Here is a 19,941-nt window from a genome sequence, read left to right on the forward strand (position 1 = left end):
CTCATTTATTCTGACTTTCTCAACCTTTAAAGCAGCTTCCACTAATTTTGTGAAGTCTGTAATGCCTAAGGCAGTGATCATAAGTTTAATATTGTCATTTAGCCCCTCTTCAAACCTTCTGCACCTCTCTGCTTCTGTAGGGACTATCTCTCTCCCATACCTACTTAATCTCACAAATTCCCGTTCATATTCTGCTACTTATAACTGCCTCTGCCTCAGGATAATAAATTCTCTTCTTCGATCTTCCAAGTACACATTGCCCACATATTTCTTCTTGAACTCAGCAAGGAAGAATTCCCAAGTGATCTACTCGGGCTGTACCTCACTAGATACAGTGTCCCACCACTGATATGCATTGTCTTAGAGTAGGGAAACAGCACCCTCTAAATTCTGCTCTGGGGTGCAATGCAGTTGCTTCAATACCCGGATGGTTCTGTCTAACCAATTTTCAACTACCACTGAGTTTTCTTCTCTCTTATCCAAAAAGTCCACAGCTCCGAATTTCCTCAGTTTTTCCTGGTGAGGTTTCTGCTGTGGAGGTGGTGGTGGCATAACCCCAGCCATTAGTTTGAAAAAATTCGCCATGTGCTAAAATATAGCCGGTGAAGGCTGTGTAGGCACCTCTAGTACTGGTGGAGCAGGTTCTCCCCTGCCTCCAGTCTCAGCTGTAGGTGGAGGATGACTCTCCACTTCCTCATCTACTGCTCTCTGTGACGTGGGATCCATATCCTAATCAAAATTAGAAAAACAAACAGATCTGCATTAGTGTCACCTCGACTCATACAAATTCAATGCATGCTATGAACTCTATCTAAACCCAGAAATGCACTAAACCGTGCTCTGATACCACTAAATGTGACACCCCTTACCTGTCTGCAGTGTAGCCGAGCAAGATATACCACACAGTGTGCCAGAACACCATATTTTATCTCATTTATTATTATCCATTCTTGATTTATTTATTTATAATTAGTAAGTGAAATTTATGAAATTGATCTTATTTAGATCATGTATTGAAATTATAAATTCATTAGAGGTTCCAAAAATTTTATAGAATATCCGATAGAGTACCGATTAAATATGGAGAAAACAGTTCTTCAGAACCTGTGAAAAACACTTCCTATAGTCATTCAATTCCACAACTCCCAATTTTCTCATCAATTCTCAAAAATTTTTTCATTTGTCATTCATTCATTTTACATCTCAAAACATAAATAAATACTCAATGTTCATTTATAATTACAAATTTACAAATACTGACATTTATACAAAATTATATTACATGGGTTTCATATATACATGATAAAATAAAAGTTTAATTTCAAAGTACAAACAGTATAAAATACCAAAATAGGACCTAGTATCCTACCAATGCACTGTAGTCTATGAGGTGACACAGACACTGTGCAGATCTGTCAACAGGCCTCACCCAATTTGTGGTCTGCTGAGCTCTCTGTCAGTCTCTCCAGAACCTACGCGTGCCAAAAAGCAATGCGCTAAGCAATACTGCTTAATGGTGCCAATAATAAAATAAAAAGAACTAAAAAGAAATAAATATGCAGTGTATGTGTTGATTTATATTAGTTATTTACTTAAATTTATCCATTTCCATTTTTTTTGTTGCCCAAGTAACCTATACTAGATGACTGGACTAGATAAATGGGTTAACTGGCACTGGGTACCAAGTACCTTAGGCCGTCACACCATCAGTCACATAGTGTCTCCCAGTGTGCAACAGAACAACTGATAAGCTATAATAAACATTGGGCACAAGGCCAAGTATCATACTAATATCAGAATGGCTAAAAGCCATGAAATCACATAATGGCCACTTAAGCCATAAATCACAGAATGATGTGATGCCATATGCAGTACTACTATCAAAACCCTATTTGCATGCCAACCTATCCAAACCAATCTTGCTAGGTGTACTAGGGCACATTACAAGGTTATTGATTGAATTTTTTTGGTGTTTCACATGTAAGATTACTATTTATTTTACCATTTATGTCAAAATATTGACTTTCCCATACATAATAGTTACATGAGTCCTAATTACATAAATTTACTACATTTTGGTTTCCAAAAGTGTTGGCATTAGTTGGTAATCCATACTTATAACCAATGGAGAATAAATCAAAAATTTCAGTTTTGGATGCTAGAGTTAACTGTTCCATTAGGCCATTCTACAATGAGAATTTGGCTAAATGTTCTTCATCAATGTTGTTCCTTATTATGTCTAGTTACATTTCCCTTTTTGAATCACCCCATTCAGAGTTTTGTAGCTCAAGTTATGGCCATTTTACCATAACTGGTCGGATTGCCTTTTACCCAGAATTTCTGGGCAAATTTGGTTCTGCCAGATTTGGTAGTTCAACTTTGGCTAGCAATTTCATTTGGTTAAGTCTAGAATTTGAATTTGTGTTCTGCTTTAAAGTTGTTCTAAATTGTCTAAGCTTTCCATTGATATAAATTTCAGTCAATTGGACCTTTCTATACTGAGTTATGACCAAATGACTGAACACTGTTCATTTGGTCTTTTTGCCTAGACTAAATGTGTGTTACCCGGATTTGGTAACATTTTAGGGCATCCTAAGTTTGTTTTCTGAACAGGGTTCTACCATCAAAGTTGTGCCATTATGTGTCTAATTTCATGTCCAATTGGCCTTGCACCAATTGAACCTACACAACTCAAGTTAAAGCTGCCCAACCTTGCTGGACTCACATCCAGCTCTGCAGGTCACTCAAGGCAGCACCTCTAACCTCAATTCCCATGGCACAATTCACTTCATTTACTACTCAAACACAACCAAATGGTCACCAATTGACCATTAGAACTTCCTTTCACCACTACATGAGCAAAATCATAAAATTGTTGCTCAAACCCTAACTCCAACAACTTCAATTCTCCATATACATGCAATCAATGAATTAAAGCACCAAATTTATGTTCAATGGCAGCCATGTGTAACTATAATTCAATCTAATCAATGAAAACCTAATGTACCCTAAGGCTACCAAAATTGGTGGAATTTATTCAAGCAAAAATTGTTTCAATTCGCTTAATTGCACACTCATTTCATACTCCACATGATGTATACACAAAGTTTTAAAGATGAATTGGCACTAACCTTGTTTTAGCCAATTCCCAAAGCTTGAGAATTCCTCTTTTTCTCTTTTTTCTTTTTTTTTTGCTGCCCAAGTATTGTGCTAATGGTGATGACCAGTTTTTGTGAAGCCTACAAGTAATTTTATGGTGTGTTAGCAAGGAAAATTTAGAGAGAAGGAAGAACAAAAATGGTGGTGGTAGAGATAGATGAGGTTAGGCTGAAATAAGGAAGGAAGCTGCTGGAATTTGTTTTATTTTTGTCCCTTTTTTATTTTATTTTTATCCCTTTAATTTATTTTTCAAGTGGTGATTTGGTGGAGGCATTGTAATGACATAAGCATGAGGTCATGATTCCAAATTTAACTCATTTTCTCTTATTTTCTTTTCTACTCATTTTCAATTTAATTTCTAATAATATTTGTTCATATTTTATGCCATAATAATTATTTACTTAACAGGACAAGTCGGTCAAAAATCATCTCCGAAGATGAAATGACCATGTGCCCTTCATTTGGCTTATTGAGCCAAAATCATCTGTACCAATCAAAAATTTTTTTTAAGACTTTTCTTGGAATTCTAATGCTATAGAAACCTCAATGACTCTTCTCTAGAGTCACAAAAATTATTTCATGAATTCTGCCCTGGGTTTAGGGCTTCTAGCTATGAAAACAGTAACTTCCCACTGGGTTACCCATCGCTAGGGCAACGGCTCATTTAACATGATTGTATTTTATTTTTAAAATTTTTCCTAAATTTTTCTTATCATTATTTGAGTTATTTATGACTCCTCACTCTAGTCTAAATATTTTTCCTGATGTTCTAACTGTCCGGACCGACATCGGTTACCGGAACAGTAGAAAGTATATAATTGCTACAGTGAGGGTGTTACAAATAACCATCATTCTAGTTAAGAATTCATTAAACTCTCAAGGAAATTAAGGTTTCCGAATTGAACTTTCATATGTATTTCAAAACCCTAATTCAATTTATCAATCTCCACATACACATGAAATCAATTTGCTAGAACATCTAATTACCTTAATTAACATCACTACCCATCATTTACACATAAAAATAACTCAAACTCCTTTAGTTTCCATGGCTGCCGAATTCAAGACTCCCAAATACTCATCAATTTTCTTAACATATCAACTCATCCTACGCTTAAAATAAGAATTAAGGAAGAAAAGTGAGAAGATTGAGCACTAATGTAACACCCCTCACCCGACTACAGTGTAGCCGAGCAAAGTGTGCTACATTCGGTGCCGGAGCACCCTATCTTATCTTACTTTATTCCTTTCATATTTTGATCTCGATATATTTTAATATTAATAAATTTTTCGACGAAGAAACCAGCGGAGTTTCCCCTATTTTATTACCAGTTGACGTATTTTACTATTTACCTGTTTGAAAGTTTCAATAATATTTTACAAATAAAATCTCATCAATTATTTTCATAATTTTCTCATATTTCAAATCTCATCCATACATTTCAATTTCATAATCATTTCCATACATTTCCATTCATACTCAATTCATATGTAAACATTCTCAAATTCAATGAGCAAAATTTTCAAATTTCCTTAATTTACATAATTTACAAAATAATTACAAAATTTCATAATTTACATGATGTATAAACTAATTACATATGAAAGAGCTAATTTATTAATTTACATCACATTTATATTAATTACCTATTCATAATCTACATTATAATGCAATATCTAGCATTTTATACAAAATACAAAATATGATCTATATGGGCCCTATCTACATGCATTGCTAAGGAGGTGACAACCTTTGAATACTTCAAACACTTCCGCAGATCAGAACTCCCAAAATTCCCATTTCAGACATCCATTGGGTTCTAGCTTCAGTACCTGCGCGAAGGAAACAATTCCATCGCGCTAAGCATTGCCGCTTAGTGGTGCAATAATATAACAAAGAAATAATATACAAATAAAGATAGAAATAAAACATAATTCAAATAATTAAGATTTACTGCACATGCGGTTTCTAAAATTTAATATGGTTTATCCTAATTTAGTCTTCTTTGAAAGTGTTTATTTCGCCAATGTACAGTAATAATGTACAAAGAAAAATGATCTGAAAATAATAAATTTATGCTTATATTATTATATAAGTCACATTTGCAATATTTGTTTATGTTATAATTTTCTTTGCTAATTTTTTAGCATTTTCTCTATACTTGCTAGGTTGTCTCAGATCGTTTCATAATAAGTAAATTTTGATATCGGTCCAGTTCATTTCGATTCTTTCTAATAAATAACTATTCTCATTTATTTTAGGTCATCTTACTCAGTTACTTAATTTCTAATATATTTTTTTTTATTTACTAATATTCTTAACTTATTTCAATAAATTTCACTGCCCAAGTAACCTATGACAGGCTGACTAAACTGGATAACGGGTCGTTGGCACTGGACACCGCGGTGCCTCGGGCCGTCATACCATGGGACGCGGAACGTCAACCACGTATGCAGTCAGTATGGCTAAAAAGCCATGATAACACATAATCGGGCATAAAAGCCATGAATACAGGCATAAAGCCATGAATGCGGGCATAAAGCCATGAATACAGGCATAAAGCCTTTCGCAGTACTGCTAAAACAATACCCTATTGGCATGCCAAACTATCCAATCTGACACACATGTCTAGGCAATACAAGGGCACATAATATCATTAAATATTAATATATTGTGTTTTATGACTTCATTATTTCATTATAAATTTCAATTATAATTCATACATTCATTTGATCATTTATATGATCACAATTCACATCAATTATCCTTTTATACCATTGTACTCAAAATACTTCTCCTCTCTACAATAATGAGAACTAATGTCTCATTCATACATTAATATGGTTCATTTATTCATTCATTATGTTATTCATATTAATCACAATTCTAAACAATGGTTCACATGTACCATTGTATTCAAAACATTTTCCCTTTTCTCATTTAAACATTCAAGAATCTACTTATGTAATTACAAATTTTATATTTCAAGTTGAATTATTAATATTTTATGAATTCCATTTGTGATGGGCATATAAGCCCTAACTATCTATTCACATCAATTAGGTGACTTATTTTTCATGTTTCAAGTAATCCATAAACATTTCATGGATTTCAAATTTATGGCCTTAATTTCTTTTTAACAATTTTGACTAGGATGCATAGTCTATACTTGTCATACAATTCTAAGCATTTAAGCTTAGAATTGGTTCTAGGTTTTCATCTTAATTTACTAATCATTTTGATTACTATTCACCTTACTAGTCAACCAAAATGTTGACTTGTTCATACTTAGTGGATATATTAATTCTAATTACACCAAGATCCCACATTTTGAGTTTTACATTTGCTAGTATTAATTGTCAATTGCAATTTAAAGTCCCCTAGATGCATTTCTAATTTCAAATTTTGAATTTCAAGTTTTGGTGTCACTATTCACCTCATTGGTCAACAAAAATGTTGACTTTTGGATAGAAAATAGGTACATTGGTTTTAGCACCCCCAATGTACCATATTTTACATTTAAAACTTGTTGGAATTAACCACCAAATCCATTTCCAAACCTAAAACCAAGAGAGCAGAATTTTCAGTTTTTGTGACCCAATTTTACTGTTCCATTGGGTCCTGTTGCAGTGGGAATTTGAGGAAATGGTAAACATGAAAGTTGTTTCTTATTTTGTCTAGTTGAATTTCCTTTTTTGAATCACTCCATTTGGAGTTTTGTAGCTCCAGATATGGTCCAAAAACCACAGCTGGCCGGATTTCAATTCTGCAGAATTTACCAATTCTACAGTACCATGAACAGTGATTGCCACTGCCTTGTTGGATAGGTTCTGGCCATAATATGGGGTAGGTTTCTTCATGAAAGTTGTTTGTATATGTCTTAACTTGTTGCTGTAAAAATTTCAGGTCAATTGACCATATCTACAGTGAGTTATGGCCAAATGAATAGTTACTGTTCATTTGGTCATTTCTACAGGTGCTGTTGCAGGGTATCCGGATTGGGGCCAGTTTTTGGTCTACTTGCTTTGGTCTTTTGGGCATGGTTTCTTCAGCAAAATTGTGCCATTATGTGTCTAGTTTCATGTCCAATTGGCCAAATACCAATTGAACTTACACAGCCAAAGTTATGGCTGTCCAAGTGGGCTGGAATCACAGCCACCCTGCTGGTTACTCTAGGCAGCATACCAAACCAGTTTGCAATGCTATAATTCACTCTAAGTCATGGTCAACTTACCTCAAATGGTTACTAATTGACCATTAAAATGTTCATTCACCATTACCTAAGCAAGGTCTAAGTTTCTCTCCAAAACCCTAACCCTAATTGACCAAGCCTCCAATTCATGCATCCCACTCCTAATTTGCTATACTAATCATATAATTTATAAGAGGGGCAGCAATATGTCACTTTAAACCAAAGATTTCTCCTAACCCTAACTCATTTCAAGGCTGCCAAAACTTCATGGAATATAACCATGCTTCATTAATTCAATTTTTGTCAAATTTTTAACTTAACTTAGCTCAAATTCATGATTAGAAAGATGTAAAAGCAAAGGTTATGGCACTAACCTCTTTGGTGATTTTCTAAGCTTGTTCACACCTCACTTTCTTCCACTTTCTCTTCTTCTAATTGCTGCCCAAGTCTTGCTCTAGTGGTAAGGGAAATTTTTAGTGAAGGGAGGACAAGGTTTTGAGGTGGTTTGAAGTGGGAAATGAAGCTTAAGGGAGCTTTAATGGTGGAACCTCTTCTCTCTCTCTCTCTCTCAACGTTTTTTAGGCTACCCAAAGGTTGAAGATGCAGATTGGTTTTTCAAATTTTTGGTCACTTTTATCTCTTTTAATGAGTTTAACAAATTGTGATTGGTGGATAGGTTTTTAATGACATCATATGATGTCATAATTAGGTATTTTCTTTCATTTTCTTTTCTTCTTTTCTCTACTCATTTCAATTCAATTTTTAGCAATATTTATTCATATTTTAGATCATAATAATTATTTACTTAACTGGACAAGTCGGCCAAAAATCGTCTCTGAAGGCGAAATGACCAAAATGCCCTCCGTTTGGCTCAACGGGTCAAAATTGTCTGTACCGATTGAAAAATTTTTCTAAATATTTTCTTGGCATTATAATGCCATAGGAACCTCAATGACCCTTCTCTGGAGTCCCAAAAATTATTTTATGAATTTTTTCCCGGGTCTAGGGCTCCTCGTTGCGAGAACCGCAACTTCCCTCTGGTTACCCATCGCTTGGGCACCGGCTCGTTTAACTTCGTTGTATTTTATTTCTAAAATTTTTCCTAAATTTTTCTTATTAATATTTGAGTTAATTATGGTTCCTGACTTTAGTTTAAATATTTTTCCGGACGTTCTAGCTGTCCGGACCGACACTGGTCACCGGAACAGTAAAATGTGTGGAATTGCTACAGTGAGGGTGTTACAACTAACCTTTAATAAAGAATTTTCCAACCTTATAAAACTACAAAATTTTCACTTCTTGTTGCTGCTTAGAGCCTTCCCAAACTGTGGAGACAAATTTTAATGAAGGGACTTATAAAGATGATGGTGACAATGGAAGGATTTGGAGTTTTGCATGAAAGAAATCTATGGAGAAATTGGGAGGAAATTCGGCCATGGATGGGAGCCTAGGAAGAAGACGAAATTAAGTGGAGAGATTTGTCATCTTCTTGCATTTTATACCCCCACAAAAATTGTTTAATTATTATTATAATCAAAGTTTTAATATTTCTAATTATACCCCCTCATCTTTGTTTAATTACATTACATATATACTTTCTTATTTTTATGGGATTTTCAAAATTTTAATATCACTTATTTTTAATGGATATTTAGGTCAAAAGTCAACTCCAGGTGCCAAATGACCAAAATGCCTCTCTTCGAGTTATAGTTTCACTTTTTCGATAATGCTGATTTAATCCCTAATCCGTCGGTTTCTTTAATTTTCATTTTCATCGGTACCGATTAACTAAATTTTCTTTGACATTTTTAATGTCATTTGTACCTCAGTAGACCTTTAATTATGTCCCAAAATTATTTCCTAGGGTTCCTCATGGTCCTGGGGTCATCAACTGTCTACCCAGTGACTTTCCGGTACGGTCACCCATCGATAGAACCGAAGCTCATTTAACCTAGTTACATTTCATCTTTTTTTTTTCCTTAATTTTTCTTGCATTTTCTTATCATGTATTCCATCATTTTATGTCTCCTCACTATCATTTAAGTGTAGTTCTAGACATCCTAGCTGTCCGGACAGACATTAGTCCTCGAAACAGTATAACATACTGACTACCTACGGTGAGGGTGTTACAAACTCATTCTCCATCTAAATTCAATAGCCTAAATAGTCAAATTTGATGTGTAGTCTAATACTTACTAACTAAATTCCTCGTGGGAACGATACTCTACTCATCATTTTATTACTTATCAGCGATCCATGCACTTGCGATGGTTGAAAAACCAGCAAATAAGTTTTTAGCGTCGTTACCGGGGAATTTTAATTTTAGTAATATTAGGCGATAAGTAATTTAGTTGATTTAGGCATTTTCATTTATTGTTTAATTTTGTTTAAATTGTTTTATTCTCTGATTCTTTCTCATGTGATTAGTTTAGTACATGACCAGAACAAGATCGGAGGAAGAAGTCTTTGATTTGGATCCAGAGATAGATAGAACCTTAAGAACTATCAGGAGGGAGAGGAACGTGAAGGACAAGACCAAAGAAATCTAGAAATTCCAAATATGGCCAATAATAACAACAACAGGCTGAGACTCTTGAAGGACTACGGAGCTCCCTCTATATAAGGATTCTAAGAAGTCTTTGATTTGGATCCAGAGATAGATAGAACCCTAAGAACTATCAGGAGGGAGAGGAACGTGAAGGACAAGACCAAAGAAATCTAGAAATTCCAAATATGGCCAATAATAACAACAACAGGCTGAGACTCTTGAAGGACTACGGAGCTCCCTCTATATAAGGATTCTAACCTAGTGTTATAAAACCCACAGTGGATGCCAACAATTTTGCAAAACAGCATGGCTCCAGATGATCCAATAGACCCAATTTGGGGGTTCACCAATAAAAGATCCGCACTACCACCTCCAGTGCTTTCTTGCCCTTTGTGACACATTAAAAATGAATGGGGTCTCTGATTAAGCCCTAAGACTCAGAGCATTTCCATTTTCCCTTTGAGATAGAGTAAGGAAGTGGTTACTTTCTCAACTAGCTGGAACATTCACTATTTGGGAAGACCTCTCACAAGCTTTTCTAGCAAGATACTTCCCACCTGCAAAGACTGTAAAGTTGAGAGTTGAACTCAACACCTTTAGGCAAAGGGAAGGTGAATCACTCTATGATGCATGGGAGAGATATAAGGACCTACAGAGAGAATACCCGCACCATGGCATAGAAGATTGGTTCCTGGTTCAGAACTTCTATAATGGGCTACTGCCCTCTACAAGGAGCATAGTAGATTCAGCAGCAGAAGGTAACCTAATGGAGAAAACAGTGGATCAAGCACTTGAACTTCTGGAGAGGGTCATATATCACAACTGTGAATGGTCAAATGAAAGAGGAAATACAAGGAGAATAGCAGGGATCCTAGAAGTCGAGGCCTTAAGCATGATAAATGCTCAATTTGACCAGCTCACTAAGAAGCTTGATAAAATGCAGGCCAATGCTATAGGGATGAACAGTCAATATGATGACAGCTATGGAGGAGGATACATGGGTTCAGAATATAACAGCTTCAATGAACTCCCCACAGAACAAATGAACTATGTGAATAATGGAGGGAACTTCAACCAGAGACAGTGATTGCATTAAATTATATAGAAATTTAAGGTTAACATGCATTGCATTTTGCTAGCATTTAATATCCTTTTATGTTTATTTTTATATGTTTTCATTATTATTTTAGAAAACATATTAATCCAACTCAATTTATTGATTTTTATATTTTATCAGGTATTCTTATGTGGTTTTAGAATTAAAGACGAGTTTGGAAGAGATTTAAACGTCAAAACTTGAAGAATACAGTGCCAAAAGCATTACACGGGCTGTGTAACTTGCCCTGTGTAACTTCCTGGACCCCATGCAACCTTTTGGATAAAGAAAACTTGAAAAACAAGGGTGGCAGAAAAGTTACATGGGGCAAGGGCGTGTAACACTACACGAGCCATGTATAGGACTCTGAATTAGGGTTTTTACACTAGATATAAATATAATAAGTCAGAAATTGAGGGGGAGGAGAGAATTTACATCCAAGAAGGAGAATTAACATTTAAGAGCCAATTTACATTCAAGGAGGCACATCAACCTCAAGGGAGGTAAGGGAGAAACAAGATCTACAAAGATTGCTAGAAGGGATTTTCAGCTGAAATTCCAAAAGTCGAAGGCTACAACTCTCTTTTTGGGTTCTTTCACTTTATTTTCTTCTCATGTCTTCTCTTTATCTTTTTATAAACTTCATTGTAAAGCTCACCATGGGTGAGTAGGTTATTTATCCTAGGGTTAGGGTGTGGCACTCAATTCCATTATGGATCTGGTTTGATTTTTATTTAATACATTGGGTATTTTATTCTTTGATTCAATCTCTTGTGATCTTAATGCATGCTATGTGTTGATACCCACTTAGTATTGATTACAGATATTAATTGAAGGACTGAAAGGTTAAGATTAATATTAGAAAATCGAGATTTTGAACCTAGAAAATCTGACCTAGAGATAGGCTGATGACCTTTGTGGAGTTCCAAAATTAATTAAAGATCTTAATGGGTTTTAATTAATTTAATTACCACGAAAGTAGGGTTTAGGTTAATTAAAATACACCTTGAGTGCCTTGAGAGAGGACTTAAGATAACTTAGGATTAATTTCCATGAAAGTAATAATCTGCCAATTATTGAATGAATTAGATTGATTCTATAATTGATTGAAGTGTGAACTCCTAGCTCTAGAATGTTCCCGTCTATTGGTATTTTAGTTTAGTTAATTATTTAGATTTTATTTCTTTCAATTTAGATATAATAATTATTTCTCTACAATTCGATCGTCTAGATAATTAAAATCACTATAGTTTAGTACTTAACACGGTCCTCGTGGGAACGATACTCTACTCATCACTTTATTACTCGTTAGCGATCCGTGCACTTGTGGTGGTTGTAAAACCAGCAAAAACAAGTTTTTGGCGTCGTTGCCAGTGACCCGTGTTTGATATTGAGCAATTAGTGATTTGGTTACTCTAGACATTCTTATTTCTTTTATAGTTTATTTCTTGTCTATTTTTATTTTTGCTTGTTTTTCTTGTGAGGTACATTGAGATGTTTCATCAACAGGTCTTCTCAAGTTTTATTCAGCAACACAATGAACCATTTTGTAATGCTCGGAGAAGATTCAATGAATTGGTTGAGCAATTTGCCAATCATTGTCTTTCAAATTATGAACTCACTCTCAATTTCTACAATGGTTTGGATGAAACAACAAGGAATTGGGTTGATTATGGAGCTTGGGCTATTGGTGATCATTTTCTTCAAAGAAACCATGAGGATGCCATTCACTTGTTGAATGACATGGCAGATTTTAATTACCATTAGCATTGGGATCCTTCGCTGCAGGGTTGGAGTCACCAATACCCTCTAAACATCTATTAACATAATATTTCACACCAACCATTTGAGCCGCAATTACAGAAGGAAGTGGGACTTGAAGAGATGGTAGCTCCATTGGAAAATTTTGACAACTTTATGATGAACAATGAGCTATCACTCTATGAGGAGGAATCAAAAGAACGAAGTTGGGAGAATGAAGAAGTTTTATTGGAATTTGAACCTATAGAAGAAGTTGAGCCTGAAGAACAAAATTCCTTTGAAGATGACTTACCAGTAGAGTTCCCACAATAGTAGGAGTTACTTGAAGAAGAAATTAAACCTGAAGTTGAAGAAAATAACTCCTTTATTGTTGGTGGGTCATTGGGAGAGTGCTTACATGAAGATAGACTAGAGGTGAAGGTGGTGGATGAAGAAATTGACAAGACTATCAACTTGAGTTAATGATGTTTACACATACACCACCAGAAGACCCTTTTCTATCATGGACACCTTCTGCATCATCATATATAGTCCATGAGCTAAAGCAGCCCTCATCCTAAGCATATCACTCTAAACCATGTGTTGTTCATGTTATGTGCAATCTTATTCCAAATATTACTAATCTTGAGGGTACCATAAACCAAGACGTATATGTGGTGTTACATGACAACTACTATGGGTGAAAACTGCTTTTTGATCAGCAATTCCAAAAGGGGTCAAGCTAATGATCTTACATTAGCGCTTTTTGAGAAGCAAACCAAGTTTTAAATTTAATCTTTGCATTTTTTTTTATTTATTTCATTTGTTTATCACCCTTCCATACTTAATTTCAATATTTGTTCACTTTATAGGTTCAAGAAGAACTTAAAAGGAGCAATGGAAGATCAAACTCACAAATCTTCAAGGGAAGGCATGCTTCAAGGGGGAATATTCTATATCCATTAGCTTTTCCTTATTATTACATTTATGATGTTGCTCTTGACCTAATTATGATATCTTGATGACATTGAGGACAATGTCAAATTTGAGTTTGGGGGTGCATTTCATGCATTGCATTTATATATTACATTTCATCACCTTATTATGTCTATATTATATTTTTGTGTAAAAAATCCAAAAAATTTTTGCAAATTTTGAAAATTCTGGACTTTTTCAAAAGTTTTTAACTTAGAATTGTTACTAAAACTTTGATGAGCTAATGATTGGACTCTTTGGGAAAGAGGAATGAATGTAACTGGATAGGCAAAAAGGCTTCAACATGTTGTTTGTGAAAAGCTAAATCACCTAAGTGGAGTTAAACAAGTTAAACCCCTTCATAACAATTAATTTATGGTTTTTAACTTAGAATTGTAACTAAAACTTTGATGAGCTAATGATTGGACTCTTTGGGAAAAAGGAATGAATGTAACCAGATAGGCAAAAAGGCTTTAATATGTTGTTTGTGAAAAGCTAAATCACCTAAGTGGAGTTAAACTAGTTAAACCCCTTCATAACCATTAATTTATCACATTGAACTTGTAAAATTGGGAGAAAATTTTTTAGATACAAGCAAACCGAAAAATGCCTCACCAACTCTATAACATGTCTCTTGGACCTATCGAGGTGAAATCCTAGCATATGCTTGATGAAGAGATAATTAAGGTATTCTTTAATATAACCTCACTAAGCCTTAGCTACCCTTAATTAAAATATATATCCCTTGCAGTCAACTTGAAGCCTATATTTACCCCCTAAAATTTATTGCTTACCCATATTATTTACCTAGCCCCTAGCCTAAACACCTACCCTACCCTTTTGAGGAAGCTAAATGCACAAGTAAAAAGTATATTAAGTGTAAAAAAAAAAATGGAGAGAGGATGTAGAACTCAAGAAAGAGTGCAAGTGTGCAATTGTAATCAAAGAAAAATTTGCCTTTCCAACCCAGCAAAAGCAATGAGTTTGGGGGAGAGGACAAAAGGGATATAAATAAAAAAAAAAGAAAAAAAAAAAGAAAGAAGAAGTCCCAAGATAAATATCACGGAAGCATGCTTGGCACTATAAAAAACCAAAAGCCCTTCCTCTCCATACAAAATCAGTAGAATTAAATTAGTATACTTGGTATTTTATGCATACATGCTATCCTCATATTTGCATTCCCAAAAAACCTTTCATTGGCAACCAAGTCATTATCCCTTTAGCCCCATTACAACTCTTTTAAAGACCTTTTGATCTTTTGAAAAGTGTATGCTACATTAGTAGAGATAGAAAATTGAGATATGCCTGTGGAGTTGGAATTGAGTCACTTCATCACAATTATCCGCAATAGAGGTAAATTTAGGGGAGCAAGTGTTTCTAATGTCTATCCTAATAAAACATATAATTTGTGACTTATTAATGGCCTTGTATAGAGGAATAGTTAGTTGAAGCACCATAAAGGAGGTGAGGTTCTAGCGGGCAACTATTGAGGTCCTTATGCCTTGAAAGTGGGAATTGGTATGAAGGTTGAAGAGTGTCTAATTATGTGCAAGTTAAGGTTTTTTTGTTATGTTTCTAAGTAACCCAATGAGTTTTTATAAAGTTTTAATTTGCTTGAGGACAAGCAAAGGTTTGAGTTTGGGGTATTTCATTGCATCAAATTATATAGACATTTAATGTTAACATGCATTGCATTTTGTTAGCATTTGGTATCCTTTTATGTTTATTTTTATATGCTTTCATTATTATTTTAGAAAACATGTTAATCCAACTCAATTCATTGATTTTTATATTTTATCAGGAGTTTTTATGTGGTTCTAGAATCAAAGACGAGTTTGGAAGAGATTTGGCGGTCAAAAAGTGAAGAATACAGTGCCAAAAATATTACATGAGTCGTGTAACTTGCCCCCGTGTAACTTCTTGGATCTCGTGCAACCTTCTGGACAAAGAAAACTTGAAAAACAAGAGTGGCAAAAAGTTACACGAGGCAGGGGCATGTAACACTACATAGGCCGTGTAAAGTCCCCTGACAGTAATTCTGATGCGACTTTTCTTCGCTCCAACTCGACCCGGATGGATTCCTAATGCTTCTAGGACTCTGAAATTAGGGTTTTTACACCAGATATAAATAGAGTAAGTAAAAAATTGAGGGGGAGGAGAGAATTTACATCCAAGAAGGAGAATTAACATTCAAGAGCCAATTTACATTCAAGGAGGCACATCAACCTCAAGGGAGGCAAGGGAGAAATAAGTTCTGCAAGATTGCTAGAAGGGATTTTCAGCTGAAGTTCCAAAAGTCCAAGGCTGAAACTCTCCTTTTGGGTTCCAAAATTAATCAAAGATCTTAATGGGTTTTAATTAATCTAATCACCATGAAAGTAGGGTTTAGGTTAATTAAAATACACCTTGAGTGCCTTGAGAGAGGACTTAAGATAAGTTAGGATTAATTTCCATGAAAGTAATAATCTCTCAATTATTGAATGAATTAGATTGATTCTATAATTGATTGAAGTGTGAACCCCTAGCTCTAGAATGTTCTCGTCCATTGGTATTTTAGTTTACTTAATTATTTAGATTTTATTTCTTTCAATTTAGATATAATAATTATTTCTCTACAGTTCGATCGTCTAAATAATTAAAATCACTATAGTTTGGTACTCAACATGGTCCTTGTGGGAACGATACTCTACTCATCACTTTATTACTTGTTAGTGATCCGTGCACTTGCGGTTATCGTAAAACCAGCAAAAAGACAGCCCCACAATCCATATTCAAACACGTACAACCCTGGATAGAGGAACCACCCAAAATTCTCATGGTCAAATTCTCAGAATCAGCTAATAATCAAACAGCAAGGGTACAGACCACCAGCACCCCATGGATTTCAGAACAAGGGGCAAAACCCTGCATAGCCACCGCTACTCCCTTAGAGCCAACAGCCTGAATCAAGGTCAAATATGGAATCCATGATGGAAAACTTCCTAGCAGCCCAGCAACAGTAAAATAAAATGATCAAACAGCTAGCTTCCAGAATGGACCAACTTGCCACCCACAACAAGTTGCTTGAAAATCAAATTGTTCAGGAAGCAACCTCTTCAAGTGAGGCTACTGGTAAACTGCCTAGTCAACCAGAGATGAACCCAAAAGAGCATTGTAAGGCAGTTAAGTGGAAGAACTTTAGAACAACCAGAGGAAGAGGCAACAGAGAAAACCTCTGAAAAATCTAAAAGCCAAGTAGAGAAGAAAGAGGAAGAAGCCAGGAAGGATTAGGAGGAGGAAATAAGGAAGAAAAAGAAGCTACTAGAGCCATATCAGCCTCCCCTACCTTTTCCTCAGAGATTCCAGAAAGCCAAATTGGACAAGCAGTTTGGGAAGTTTTTAGAAGTTTTATAAAAACTTTATATCAACATTCCCTTTACTGAAGCACTCTCTCAAATGCCATCCTACACCAAATTCCTTAAGGAAATTTTGTCAAATAAAAGAAAGTTAGAAGACTATGAGACTATGCTCTAACAGAGGAATGCGGTGCCATATTGCAAAACAAACTGTCTCCAAAGCTAAAAGATCCAGGAAGCTTCTCCATACCTTGTCTCATTGGTGATAAGAAAATAGACAAGGCCCTCTGCGATCTTGGGGCAAGTGTGAGTTTAATGCCTCTATCAATATACGAAAAGCTAGAAGTCGGAGAACTGAAATCCACAACAATTTCATTGCAATTGGCTGACACTGTGAAATACCTTGTGCGCATTCTAGAAAACATCCCTATCAAGGTGAGAAAAAATTCTTTATCCCAGTTGATTTTATTTTCCTTGAGGTGGAAAAGGATGTTTAAATCCCTATCATCTTGGGAAGACCTTTCTTGGCAACCGCTGGAGCAATCATAGACATAAAAAACGGGCGGCTGACTCTCAAGGTAAGAGATGAAGAAGTGGAATTCAACTTGTTTGACACAATGAAACACAAATTCGAACCTGATGAATGCCTTAGGGTTGACATAGTTGACAAACAAGTTGAGGGGGAATTTCATAAAGCCCATCCTGAAGATCCTCTTGAAGCATGCATTGTACACAGCCACATAGCAAAAAATGATAACACAAAAATAGCAGCCTGTGCACAACATTTAGCAGCTCATCCACTCCTACCCTTGGCTCAAGCTTTCAAGGTAAAGGAGCTAAAGGAGGAACAAACCAAAAGCAAGCCGGAGAAAAACACTAAACAGGTAAAACTCAAACCTCTTTCCTTTACGCTAAGGTACGCATTCCTGGGCTCAAAGTCTAAATATCCTGTTATTATTAATACCAGTCTATCTAAAATAGAAGAGAAAAAATTACTAAGGGTGCTTAGGGCGCACAGTAAGAGCATAGGGCATAAAATGAAGGAGCGAAAGCGTGAAAAACACAAGTTTATGCCATTGAATTCAAAAAATTTTCACCTAGGGTCACATGCATCATGCAAGATTTATTTTTATCTATTTGATTTCAATGATAAACAACATATAAAAGCTCTTTTAATATGTTTTTGGATCTGTATTTTCCATTTAAGATTTTAGAATTAATCAGATTAATTTTAGAACCCTAGATTAAATCAAGAACAAACACACTAACCTCTTGATGCACTGCAGTGTATTTGTGCCTTTGAGATTCATCTTCAGGACACCAGATGTTATCCCTCTAGCTTGTCCACACCAAGAACACCTATGGAAGCCCTTGAACAGCTTCTAAAGCTTTTTCTATTATTTAGAAAATCAAGTTCTGCCTTTTAAGAGATTAAAGATGTAAACAGGACACTAGAAACGATTTCTAGTATTTTTAATTCAAGAGATTTTTTGCTAATCTCTTGGAATAAATGAGAGATGAAGAGGAAGAGAGAATATGAGTCTCAAGGGTGGTGGCACACAATGGGAGGCAGTAGCTTGTGTGTTTTAATTTTTCATAACAACACTTATATAGCTAGGTCACCACTTAAACCCTTGCCACATGTCACCCTTTGATTGGTTCTAGGTTTAATTGACCCAATCACATTGTGCCTATATTTAATCTTAATTTTAATCATCTTACATGATTAAAAGACATTTGGCAAGCTTATGTGTAATTCCATGTGTCACCATCTTATGGTGCTACATGTCACCCTATGAAATGACCAAAATGCCTCTGTATCTTAATTTTGAGTTCTTAACCCAAAATAATTATTTCTCTTCTTCTAATCAATTTATATCAAATATAAATAAATTAATTAATCTCTATTAATTAATTTCTCATTAATTAAATTCATATTTAAATACTTTAATCATGTCCACAAGATGATTCGGTTGATTAAGCAGTTGGAACATCTTGACTTCAACATGGATTTCCAACTACAGACGAATTTGATCCTTCAGTCCCTTCCTGAGTCTTTTGGGAATTTTGTGACAAATTTCCATATGACTAAACAGGAATGCACCTTAGTTGGTTTACTCAACATGCTGGTTATTGCCCAAAAGAATATGCCGGGCAATAAAGGAAAAGAGGTAGCTTTTATTGCATCTTCTTCTGCTAGAAAGTCCAACAAGAAGAAGGGCAATAAGAAAAAGAAACCTCAGATTCGTGGTCCTTCTAAGAAAATAGCTAAACAGAAAGGGAAGACTAAAGCTGATGGAGGCAAAGGAAAGTGTTTCCACTGCTTGAAGGATGGGCACTGGAAAAGGAACTGCCCAGAGTATCTTGCTTCTCTAAAGGACAAGAAGGATACACCTTCAGAAGGTATGTCCATATCTTGTTATTTAGATTCTGATGTTACTCATAGCTCATCTACAGCTTGGGTTTTAGATACTAGTGCCAGTTTTCACATTTCTAATGATATGCAGGAACTAGCAAATAGTAGCAGCTTGCATTCTCAAGATGTTAGAGTCCGGATTGGCAATGGTTCAACTGTTAAAGCTTTAGCCATAGGATCTAAATCTTTTTACATGTTTGGACATGTTTTGTGTTTAGATAATATTTTATATGTACCTGATGCTTTTAAGAACATCATTTCTATATCTAGTTTGACTAGAAATGGCTATGAATTTCAATTCACAGATGATATTTGTAATAGTTATTTTGGAAATAAATATGTTGGTTCAGATTATATGAATGAAGGTCTTTAATGTTTAGATAATAATGACAAACATAAAATGAATGCAAGTGATCTAAATGAATGCAATGCCATGGTGAAAACCAACTCAAGTTCAAAACATATTTGGCACTTAAGGT

The 19,941-nt window shown here is 35.1% G+C and overlaps 1 non-coding gene across 1 annotated transcript; it reads right to left on the bottom strand.

The window, feature by feature from the left end:
* Positions 1-10,471: 10,471 nt before the first annotated feature.
* On the bottom strand, positions 10,472-10,578 carry LOC131178987 (small nucleolar RNA R71). The gene has a single exon (XR_009147994.1). It is a non-coding gene; the product is annotated as a small nucleolar RNA R71 (small nucleolar RNA).
* Positions 10,579-19,941: the final 9,363 nt, after the last annotated feature.

This window comes from Hevea brasiliensis, chromosome 3 (genome assembly GCF_030052815.1).
Source record: "Hevea brasiliensis isolate MT/VB/25A 57/8 chromosome 3, ASM3005281v1, whole genome shotgun sequence".
NCBI lineage: Eukaryota > Viridiplantae > Streptophyta > Magnoliopsida > Malpighiales > Euphorbiaceae > Hevea > Hevea brasiliensis.